The 13159-nt window shown below is 35.3% G+C and overlaps 1 pseudogene; it reads right to left on the bottom strand.

Annotated features, from left to right (window-relative positions):
* Window positions 1-319: 319 nt before the first annotated feature.
* The window catches only part of LOC129002316 (cell division cycle protein 23 homolog), a 56341-nt pseudogene continuing 43501 nt past the window's right edge, over window positions 320-13159 (bottom strand).

Below are 13159 nucleotides of genomic sequence, written 5' to 3'. Positions count from 1 at the left end.
AACAACAAAATTGTTGGTCGTAAAATGTATAAACAAATAATAAGAAGAAGCAGGTAGCTTCTAATGTTATTCTTATGGAGAAATTTTTTTAGGATTTTATAATATTACTGAGTGGATTCGTCTAGAAATTTATTGGCATCTTTCCAGTGGTGCCATCATTATTTGTGCACAATACGAGTGCTGTTAGTGCAACTGGTTCTTGAGTTTTCCTGACATTAACACAGTGACAAACGGACAACTCCGACTCCGCTATACACGATACATAGATTTGTTCACAATATAGGATTGAATCAAAACTATGAAAAAACTGATTTTTATTTAAAAGCAAAAAAAAGTGATTTGACGAATAAGAAATATCTGTGAACATTGTAAAATAAAAAATTAACAAATCAATAAAATAAATTAATTACTAAATTGAACAATAATGCTAAGTATTATTTTCTGGAGTTGAAAACACTAAACTCCTGACTGGACTGTAAAACTCCGGATTCCTAATCCGTTGTCTGGATGAGTTTTCTTCAACCTGAAAAATATTTTCATCATAAGATTTTTACAACCAGTGGTGGCTAGCCCATAAGGACTCTTGGGCATCCCCCCACAAAAAATATAAATACAATTTTAATTAGGGATGGACGGGATTGAATTTTTAGTTCGGGACGGGACAGGATTTTTATTTCCTTCCCGATTTTCGGGACGGGACGGGATTTTTTCCTGTGCATAAAAAGAAAGTCTTGAGTATTGCAGTTACCAAAAAATACAAACAAAATCAATTTTACCATTTGTGGCACTGATCTATAAAAACCAAAAAATGGGTAAAAACTTACAGGTATAGAAACTTGTGACTCGCAGTCACGGCGTGATTGTAGGTATGACTTCGAGGTCACGGCGCGATCGTCGGTATGACTCCGCGGTCACGGCGTGATCGTCGGTATGAATCCGCGGTCATTCAATTCAATATCATCTTTATTCTGTTTCTTGTAACATTTACAAAGAATAGAGTCACACATAAGGTAAATATAACATAAGGTCATACAACATAAGGTAAAATAATATAAAATAGTTTCATACTACGTCACATGTAACTGAGTTTCCCACATCATACAGTATTTACAATATATACATAGAAGAAACCTTTAAATAAAAATTATAATTAAGATACAAAATAAAAATTACGTTTAAGATACAAAATAAACATTAGTTACAAAAACTACAAGAGGATAGAGACAGAGAGAGAGAGAGTTAAAAAATCATATATTCTCAAGAAAAATAAAGTTCCTATGAGATAAAGTCTTGGAGAGAGTAAAAAGCAGATTTAATTAGATATTCTTTAAGTAATTTTAACAACCTTTTATGGTTTTTCTCTGATTTAATATTTTGAGGGAGGTTATGAAAACATAAATTGCCCATGTAAGTGGTTTTCTTTAAAAAAAATTCCAATTTGTGTTGTTCAACTAAACGATGAGCTCTTGTGTTATACGAATGGGTTGTGTTGCCAATTGAAATTTTATTGTTGAGTAGTGTAAATTTTATTGTTTCATAAATGTATAAGCCGATAACTGTAAATATTTTTAAATCTTTGAAAATATGTTTCACTGAAAATTTCGTTTCAGATGAAACATTATTCTTTGCACGTTTTTGTTGAATGAGAATTTTGTCCATGTTCTTTATTGTTGTCGATCCATATATACTAATACCGTAGGCAATATGAGAATGAATTAGGGCGAAGTAAATTCAAATACACAGAAATTTAATATAGATAGTTACAAGACAAATAAATCTAAATTTACAGATATTACAAAAAATTTTGATTCTTTCAATAAATATGTTGGATGCCTGCTCCATCTTCGAATTCTCGAGCAGATCTCCATTTTTTTCGAGATCTTCTCAGGCACATACTTGTTGCCCTTAAAATTGAGCAAGTCAGTCTCGTTCTGATCCAATTAACTACCAGGCTGTAAGGCTTAACCAATTTTTCTGACAATCTCTCAGCTAGTGCTCTTATTAGTGTTTGAAAGTCTTTGCCTAGGATTCCGCAGACTGATGTTATCAAAGGAGTAAAAGAGGCATTCCGGCTCTCACAGGCTGAAATATACTTTCTTTTCTTTTCTTCTTCTGCATTTTGTATGACATTATCATGAGGTTTGGAAGCATATGAGGGAGCATCGGTGTCTACGACACGGATATCAAATAATGCTTCCCTCTGTGTCTCCCATACTCCTCTACATGCCAAGTCAGCTTTAATTGCAGGCCCGTTTGCATTTCTATTCTCTGCTATAAGGGGTTCTTTGATACAATTCCCCCATGCCTGTTCCATAATGTTTCCTAAAGCATCTCTAATTTCATTGTGTCGTTTGATAATTAGGCCACCTACAGGACATGTAAGGGCATGGTCTGTATTAAATTCTTTCCCACAGCCATCACATTTGGTTGGTAAATGGATCGGTGTCCGACCATATCTCAATGCCAGGGAATCCCTAAATTCTTGGGGTGACATGTCTAAATTTAATTTCTTCAATGGTACACAGGATAACCAGCTGCCATGTTTTGATTTAGGGTCAGCATTTCGTAGAATTACATTTTGCCTTTGTAGTGAAAAATATTTTAAATTTTCATTTAATAATTTGTTTTCTTCAGTTTTCTTTTGTTCTCTATGGAACTTTAATGCTTTTTTTAAATAGATTTCATGGTTTTTAGATGACACCAGTGGACCATTTTCCTTAAAGCGTGTATGCCACTAGATGTTTTATTTATAACATGTTCAATATGGTTGTCCCATGATAAATGTTCGTCTATAATTAGACCCAAGAATTTAGTTTCATTTACATGGTTCAAGATTTCATTTTAAATGAAAATTGTTGGACTTGTCCCATTTCTCGCTCTCTTAGTTGAAAATGACACAAAATTTGATTTAGTAGAATTTAAAAGAAGATTTTTACTATTTAAAAATTCTTTTATTAAAGATAAGCCAATTAAAGATGACATTTCAACATTTTCTACTGTGTTAGCAGAAACAATTACATTAGTGTCGTCCGCATAAAGACACACTTTACTATTTCTGTCCCATGTCAATTCAGGTAAACCCTTCAGGTAACATAGAAACAGTAAAGGGCCAAAAATAGATCCCTGGGGGACACCGTACCGCACTGGTAATGGACGAGAGGCAAATTTTTCCTTATACAAATATCTTGAATGATCTTTAAAATATTCTATTTCTACAAATTGTTTTCTCTGTAAGAGGTATGAGCGAAACCATGCCAGTTCGGTAGATTTTACACCAAGATAGCTAAGGACTTCAATTAATTTGCAGTGTTCAACACTGTCAAACGCCCGGGACAAGTCCAAGAAAATGCCTACAACTTTTTCACCCCTATCAATAGATTCGATGATGGATTCAACAAATTCAATACCAGCTGTTATTGTTGATTTGTTTGGACTGAAACCATGTTGTTGGTTATCCAATAACATGTTTGATTCAAGATAATTTGACAGTTGATCAAAGAAAACTTTCTCAAGAATTTTAGAAAAAACTGGAAGGAGTGATATAGGCCTATAGCATTTGACATCTTCTGGATCGCCTTTTTTGAAGATTGGGATCACCCTGGCAGTTTTGAATTGTTCAGGGAATACACCTGTTGATAGAGATTGATTGACTATGTGTGTTAAAGGTGTACAGATGAATGGCAATGCTGCCTTGATGATTGATATCGGAATTTCATCATTACCTGATGAAAGTTTATTTTAAAATGATAATACAGTTTTCTTTATATCTCTCTCCGAAACTATAACAAATTTAAATGATGTATTAAACTGAGTCATAAAATGATTGTTTGCAGGAGACACTGTGGCAATTCTAGGAACTATAAGACTTTCTACAGCATTGACAAAAAAATTATTAAAAGTTTCACAAATACTTACAGGATCTGTCAAAAATTTACCTTCATAAAACAATTTTATGTTTACATTTGACTTTGATAATTTACCTACTTCAGTGTTAATTAAGTTCCAGGTAGTTTTCACCTTATTTCTAGAGTTCATAATTTTTTCCTCAAAGTATGTTTTTGTATTGTTGATAATCTCTCTCTGTAGTTCTTTTTTCTTTTCCTTAATCTGTATCTTAATGTTATTGTCTTTAAGCATTCTGAATTGAGATTCCAAATCAACTATTTTAGATTGTTTTAATTTTATTACATCATTAATCCACTTCTTTGGTTTACAAAAATTTTCTGTTACATAAAGTTTAGGATAATTTACCTCAAAATGATAATTAAATATGTTACAAAATACATTATACTTCATCTCAACAATAGACTGGAAAATCTGAGACCAGGACTCAGAACTTATACCCCTAAGAAAAAGTTCTGTATTTTTTTCATTAAATTTTCTCACTTGTTTTCTTATTGGCTTTGGCTTTTTGTGGTCAGTGATTCTCAGTTTCATCAATTGACCATCATGGTCTAAGATGTGCATAATTAACCCGGTTACTTGTAAATTGTGAAGATCTATATTTGTAATAAAATTGTCAATTGCAGTTTTTGAATGTTCTGTTACTCGGGTCGGAAAGTCAACTGTATGTCTCATTCCATATATTGTTGAAATATAAATAAATTTATTATATTTATCATCTTTCTTCAAAACATCTATGTTAAAGTCACCAGCAATTATAATTTTTTTAAATTTTTTACACAGTATGTTTAAGAGAGTTTCCAGATTATCAAAAAATTGGTCCAAGTTCAAGTAGTTAGGAGACCTATAAATACATCCAAACAAAAAAGTAAAGTTGTGAGTACTGATCTCAGACAAACAATATTCAAACTCTTTTTCCATTAAAAGTGGTTGAGTAGAAGGTAAATCAATACATTTGTGATTTATATTTTTGTGGTTTAGGATTATTACACCACCACCTCGCCCCAATCTTCTAGAGAAGTAGGATGCTGTTGTGTAATTACATATGTTAAGTAATTCTATTTCCTCTTTTGTCATCTTATGCTCACTGAGTGCAATAATATCTGGATTTATTTTGTTAAGTACAATTTCCAGAAGATCAAGGCGAGATGGTAAGTGTTGTACATTATGGTGCAGAATAGAAAGAGGTGCAATTATCTTGGTGGAGGTGACAAAGGAATCTGTGGGTTTAAAGGTCGGGTTCATTTGGGCTCTCTCTGTGATGCGGGATTTGGGATATTTAAAATGGATGTTGGGTTGGAGGCTGCTAGAAACTGGGGCACATTCACACTGCTCTGCTTTTCCACTGAACACTTCACCACCTCACTAAACTGCAGATGACCAGGAACCAGCACAGGTGTTGGGGAGTCAGCAGCAGGCGTCAGTGGCAGGGTAGAGGTAGTAGTGCTGGATGAGACATCAGTGTTTGGTGTAGCATTCGAGGGCTGCTGTGGGTTACTTGTCATCTCAGGTATTACAGGCTGTTCACAGGTGTCAGGTTGAACTGCTGGAGAAGCCACTTCATGGCTGCTTCTATCAATAGTTTTTTTCAGCTCCTCTAAAAATTCAGATTGTGAGAGTCCACGACATAATTTCCGCTGGGCAGCTGGTTGGTCATACGACACCACACATATTGTAGCATTTGTAATTTTGTGCAGTTTTGTAATGTTTTTTACAAAGTGATTAATAGGTATTAAGTCTCGAACACAACCCATGGCAGAACATATTAGAGTATTCAGTTTTTTTGTTTTGAAATTTTCAATTAGCTGTTCAAAAGCCTCATCATAAGTTGATTCAGTTGGCTTTCCTTTGTATTCTTCTTTTGTAACTAGACCGTACACTGTAGCACCACTTGGTTCAGTCTGGCATATTAATCTTGTGTTGATGTAGTCTGTCTGTTTTGGACGACCAAATATCTTTCGAAATACAACTGTTACCCCAGCAGACATATGTTTGTGGTGTTGGAGGTCACTCGAAATGGTGTGAGCAAATGCTGTAGTAGGGCTCTTTTTGTTTGCATTAATTACATCCCACATGCTAGCTTCAATTACATTAATCTTGTTTTTTTAAATTTTTGTTTGTAGTTTGCCTTGTCTTGAAATTACACTCCTCATATGTACATCACTGACTTGAATTTGGTTGCCAACACCATGAAATGAGTCATTACTCTGTGATCCAAAAATGGTATTGAGGATATTGATGGCAGTTTATGCCAGTTCAGACTTTCCTCTCCGATTAATATGTAGCCCACTAAAATGGAATTTTTGAAGATGTGAGAGATCGACCACGTAAACATTATTGATCCGGGCAGCCAACTCTCTGATGTAGTTATTCACTCTTAACAGCTTTAGATATCTTGTCTCATTCATAGTAAGGGGGTCAAACCATTCAGGAATTGTTGTCACTAGCAGAGGTTTTTCTTTACTCAGAGCCTTAATTTCTTCCTCCCAAGACTGATAGATGTACTTCAGATCATCATTTAATAAATCGTTTGTACCAGCCATAATTAAGACAACATCTGCACTGCTGTCTCAGCTGTCGTTACATAGCTGAGAGGAGCGTTTGCCATAACACGACCTTCACAGTTCACTTTGTTGTTACTAGCAGCAGTAATATTGTGGACAACTTCCCTTCCTTGGCTATCAGAAAACAGCGCTAGCTTTATTTCTTTGCCAGTGTACCCCAAGTATCTAGACTTAAACGACTTCGACAAGCGTACTACTTTCCACTGACCTATAGTGCTCTCCGACAACTTAGTACTCCTGCTAGTGTTAGACGATTGATAACCTCCATTTCTCTCGCCGCTGTTGTTCTTCTCTTGATCTAAAACTTCAAAGCGGTTTTGTGTCGGAAACTGGAACCCAACTAGAGACTTTGGTAGCTGATTTTCTTTCATTAACTTTGTTTTCCTACCGTCTTGGACACTTGACCAAGAGTTTTGATCTTGTCTCTTGTATCTTCTTTGCTGGTTCTTGGTTTTGTGTTGTGGTCTCATACTATCTGCAGCTGAATTATTCATACATATTTCTTTGTTCCTCAACTTTTTAGCTTCTTTTTCACCTTCATCTTTGTATGCCAAAAACAACTTCTTGATGGTCTCCACTCCAATAGCCTTGTATTGGTCATTATATGTCAGGTAAGCTAGTGTAGCTCGTTTCATGATACAGTCATAATCTGTTATTTTTCCCATATTTAGAAAGGATTTTTCATCAAATACCTTGTTTTTATCATTCAAAATGTTATTTATTAACCGCTCAGCATATAGAATTACATAAGTACCGCAGTCAAAATTATTTCTCTGTTGTGGACAGGATATTGTTCTGAAAATAGCGTCTTTAGTTGGGCTTAGAATATCTTTCAATTTCGAGTAGATCAGTTTAGCATGGCAGAGATTGTAGTTCTCTATTGGGTCCAAACAGAAAAAGGTTGCCTCAGTGTTGCTGTAGATGAGTAAACTCCAGTGGGATCCATTGTTATTGGTTTCATCTGCATTATTAACAGGAATTATAATGAAAGATTTGTTAATGAGATCCAATGATTTCACCAAAGACTCTGTGTACTTCAGATCCTTTGAGTATTTGATTGTTTGACATACTGCTGGTGTAATAAAACTGACATTTTTGATCAATTTATTTTCCATCAATATATCAAAGTAAAGTTTTATACTGTCATCTAGAATCCAACCATTTCCAAGAAGCGACATGGTCATGGCATGATCTTCGGTATGACTCCGCGGTCACGGCGCGATCGGCGGTATGATTCCGCGGTCAAGGCGCGATCGTCGGTATGAATTCACGGTCATGGCATGATCGTTGGTATGACTTCGCGGACATGGCGCGATCGTCGGTATGACTCGCGGTCACGGCGTGATCGTCGGTATGAATCCGCGGTCACGGCATGATCGTTGGCATGACTCCGCGGTCTCAGTGTGATCGTCGGTATGATTCCACGGTCTCGGCATGATCGTTGGCATGACTCCGCGGTATCAGTGAGATCGTCGGTATGAATCCGCGGTCACGGCATGATCGTTGGCATGACTCCGCGGTCTCAGTGTGATCGTCGGTATGAATCCGCGGTCACGGCATGATCGTTGGCATGACTCCGCGGTCTCAGTGTGATCGTCGGTATGATTCCGCAGTCACGGCATGATCGTTGGCATGACTCCGCGGTCTCAGTGTGATCGTCGGTATGAATCCGCAGTCACGGCATGATCGTTGGCATGACTCCGCGGTCTCAGTGTGATCGTCGGTATGATTCCGCGGTCTCGACGGAATCGTCGGTATGACTCTGCGGTCACGGTGCGATCGTCGAAATCACTTCGCCTCCTACGTTCACAGAACTATCCTGAACATCTCTCGGAAATGTCGAAATTTCGGGACCCGTCCATCCCTAATTTTAATACTTTTCAATGAAATCAAATTACAGTACAGTGAAATCAAATGAAAAAGTAGGAAAAACAGTATACTAAAAAAAACTTCTTCCATATCAAACCTGCGGACTAAGCAAATGTCAATTTGCTTGATTGGATTGTTTCTAAAATGTTTCTTTGTTTAAACATGTTGGATTAGTTCTATAATTAAATAACATTTCGTCCTTAAACAAGTACCCTCCTAGTTTACTGCCACAAGGAAGGAAAGAGTGTTTTTGTAAAATGTTAATAGTTTTGCATGAAAAAAAGAAAATTATTATTTACGAGAAGAACTCTGCCTTTATTTAGGCTGGAACAGGATACACATATTAAGGGTTTTTCAGAATGAGTTAGCACATATTTCAGAAGTAACACAAAAAAATTCCTATCAATTAAAAGTGTGTACATTGCGGCAGGCAGGATTGGAGGCAGACTGAGCTAGGCCATGAGGTACTGATGTGGTCTCAGGATTGTCATATCTCATGTCTTTCTTTTTTTGTCCTAGGACACTAGGCACTTGCCCGGGATTGTTTTTAAAATTATTTTAGAATATACCTAAGGGTTGCGGCATTACCATTTAGATAAAACCCATAGGTGATTTGGTGGGATTTGAAACCGGGACCTCAGGAACCATAGTTCCACACTCTAACTACTATACCAGCTCACTTCCCTCTCTCATTTGGCTTAAGATGAGCTGATACAGTGTAGCAAGATGGTCTAGTGATAGATCACAGGATCAAATCAAGCAAATCACAAATGGATTTTATCAATGTAATTATGCCCTCTAGTAATGTGCCTCGTTAACATAACTAGCAAGTTCTCTATACACTACCTACACATCAAGATTGTTTGTCGCAGGGCCGTATTTTCGAATAGACGGACTAGGCGCGTGCCTAGGGCGGAAAAATTTGGAAGATAAATAATCAAAAAGGAGCGTTTAGACTAAAAAAAAAATACTAAATGTTAAGCAATTAATTTTGAGAGCTGCAAAAATGCTATTTAAAATACAATGACTGAGTATAAAATGATTTCAAAACACATTTAAGTCAAAGTCGATCAATATATTATATGGCTGTGCCGTGTTTTCCGTACTGCCCTGTAGTCTGGCGGGCACGTCGAGGCTCGCAGGCGTGGGCTGCCGGCCACGGCGTAAGTGTGGTGTATGCCTACCTCCCCCTTCAATCATTACTACTCAGCGGGAGCGCTTATGACATTGACATATTCTGTAATATGGACGTAAGCTAAGAGTGATTGATCTAATAACTTATCAGATGTTGAAGATAGCTTCTTTGATAAGCTTGTAAACCTTAAATCCTATATTGAAAGTGTCAAGGCAAGACTTGAAAAAAAAGAAAACCCCAGCTAAGATGAGAACAAAAATTATTTTAAACTTAAACTTGAAGCCAAATGTCCAAGAAAAAACCCTAAAAAAAATCCCTCCATTATACTTACTTTTTCGTTTTGATTCATGTAGTTTTAAAATATAACAGTTTCGTAAATAAAAGTATTTATGATTGTATATCTAACTAAAAGTTTTCAATGAAAAGCTTTATGAGAACCCTTGTATACAGACGTCAGACGTTTTTGTGTGCCGTTTACGTGCCACAAAACGTGATTATGACTCTTCTGATTGGATACAACAACGTTGCATTCCATGCATGCAAAACAGAATAGCGTTTTGCATGAAAACGGCAAAACAAAAACATCTGTAAAAAAGGGTTCAAAATGTTATAAGATTTGTTGATGCAGCATGCAATTGCCGATTACATTTCTACAAAAACAGCTGGCAGGGTATGTACTGGGGTAATCTTAGTGTGGTCGGTGAGCGCGTTGTTGAGGGGGGGGGGAGGTGGCAGCCAACTTTGCTGCCTAGAGGTGGCAGATAGTTAAATACGTCCCTGGTTTGATGAGGTATATTTTACCCACCATTCGTCAATCTTGCAATCCAAGGAGGTGCAATCATTTAAAAAATGAACTATAAAAATATTTCAACTGCAGTAAAAGTATTAACTTTACCTGCATCCCTCCTTCTTCTCCTTGCTGGGCTCGTCTCATTGCTATTGTTTTCAGAAATGACTTCCCCTCTTCTTTAGTCTGCAATCAATTTTTTTTTGTAATATTTCCAAACTCTATACTAAAAATGTGGCACTTATGACTTATTGACTTGTTACTTACAATACAGGGGTTAAATATCAATTTGCCTGATTTGATTGTTTTATTTTCATAGTCTTGATGACATGGTGATGAATGCACACTAAATTAAATTTATAATTACTAAAGCTTAATACTACTTTATTGGTAGCTTTATCAGCTAAACTGGTGACTTTCCTGTTAAAGGGAACATTCATTATTACCGATGATTTTTTCTCGATATATCGATGTTTTTGTTTTCCGATCCATTACAAATTGACAACAACTAACTGATCTTGTATAGGCTAAAATAGTCTGTTATATGGATTAAGAAATGAAACTGTTCTAAGCTAACCTAACATAACCAACCATACTTGCTGTACTATTTAAAAAATTTTGTTTGGGTTTGAATATAAAAGGCAAGTTATAAACAACGGAAGTTACAGCAAGTTTGGTTAGTTATGTTAGGTAATTTTTTTAGAACAGTTTAATTTCATTAATGTTTGTTGATACTGAACAATATTTTTTGTAGTTGTCAGCTGATATGTTTCAATTTGTTAATATCGATATATCGAGAAAAAAATCATCGATAATAATGGATGTTCCCTTTAACAGGAAAGTACCCTTTATCATAATAATATTCGATCAGTAATTATAATCATAATGAAGCACAATGTTAATCAATACAAACAGTTTATGTTTCAAATTAAATTTAACGACATGTTAGCCCGTCCTACGTACGGGAATTCAGTAGTCAGTTAAAACCGTGTACAATTCAGATCAGCTAGTTTACACATATAACGACAAAGTTTCTTGCAGTTTTAATGTGAAAAATCATCTTGTAAACAAATGTTGTGTGACCAAATATGTTTTTATTCCATCATATGCCTATACGATATGCATTTTAAATCCGATAATTTTACAATAAAACAGCAATTCTGCAATTTTTACGATGTGAAAAGCGTTGAAGTGAGATTTACCACCGATTCGCACAGACGCGCACTGATTATAAGTAGCCTACAGTAGAGAGAGTAATAGTCAATTGAGAAGTGTATAGACCTAGTCAACGATACCACCTTCCATATAGCATACCTGCCTCTTCCATGATTATTATCACCACAATACAACTACTACACACAATTTCCAGTAGGTCTGAATAGAAACGACCTAAAATAAAACAATGGTATCCCATAAAATTCACAGTACACATAATTTAACTTTGGTGTCCTAACATCAAAACTAATCGTCACAACAAACCTTACAACAAACTCAAATCAGTTTGTTTTGTAACAACAGTTTGGTCCAAATAACATTCATTTGAAAAAAAAACTGGTCACATGTAGCAGGAATATAAAAAGTAAACACGCTACTAAAGCTAATGACGTAATTGTCAATGTTTATTATCCATACCGTTATCAGTTCTATCCTTGATAATTACCCGCCCTCATTGAATAAATGTACATAGTAATTTCTCATATTAGTTAATTTAAACTACAATATATTCATAGTTTAAATAAAAGTGATATTTTCACGTTTGGGGGCGCTTTCATAAAAGGATGGTTTGTCTAATTGCAGTATCCTAGGTCAATGTTGACGTTGTGTTCAATCTATGTCATCCATCTGTTTATCCTTGTATAAAACCCGGCTGAGGTTGTAGTGGTAATTTAAAATCGTGATTCCTGATTATTCTTGATCTTCCTTTTATGACATCAATATTTCCAGGCCTAATCCAAACAAAGTTAAAGCAGACAAACATTAATGGTAAACAAAAAGCTACCATGAAGAATTAAAACATGTAAACTTTGTTATTTTTCTAATCTTTCCTTGAAAAGTGGAGCAGTAAAATAATTTGCATTTATCCTTTTTTTATTAAGACTCGTGTACAGAGCCTCGATTTTTACTGTGGTTTAATTAATTGTGGTTAAAACTGTGGTCTAATTATCTCTACTAATCTTACTTATTTCCTATAATCAATGACAATAAAATAACCTCATAGTTCCATAGTTTATATTCAACCAGCTGTTAGTTAAAACAAATTATATTGCTCTAAAACAAATCGAAGATTACAAAGATTGCTTTAAAAAGTAATTTGAACATCCTAGTATTTTACTATGTATATTTAATTAGTCTGTCATCCTCTTACAGAAGAATTGAACGTATCAATGATTAGGATTACACATAGTATAAATAAGTCAACCCTAAGTATGTCTTTACATTTTTATCCAAATGCTGAATTTGTGACACAAAAGCAGAATGTTTACAGCTGTTATGTTAAGCAAACTATTTTATGCCAAAAGCTAGTTTAGAATCTTAGCGTCGGCTGCTAGACTTTTAAAAAATTAAAACCTAATTTCTTAAAAACTGGGACCCTAAACTAAAATTATGGCTTCGACATTCCCTAGTTCTCAAAATTATCTTTCTTTCAACACAAAAATCATGAAAATCCGTCGAGTGGTTGATTCAGAATCGTGAAATAAAAAAACACTGTTTCGTTTTAATATTATAGATTGTATATTAGACAGGGTGTATACTATTTTATTAAAGTGAAATTCCAGGTTTTTCCAGTTTTTTCCTGGTTTTTCAAAGTTTTTCCAGGTTCCCGCGTATCTGTTTGGTTCCACATAAACTATAATCAATTTAAGACTTGCAGCTTAAGTATACAATATACATCAAATTTGT

This window comes from Macrosteles quadrilineatus, unplaced genomic scaffold, assembly GCF_028750875.1.
Source record: "Macrosteles quadrilineatus isolate MER2022 unplaced genomic scaffold, UCM_ALF_1.0 Scaffold_9__3_contigs__length_116548681, whole genome shotgun sequence".
NCBI classification, from domain to species: Eukaryota; Metazoa; Arthropoda; class Insecta; order Hemiptera; family Cicadellidae; genus Macrosteles; species Macrosteles quadrilineatus.
The sequence above is the reverse complement of the archived record's forward strand: the minus strand, read 5'-3'. Positions and strand labels throughout refer to the sequence as shown.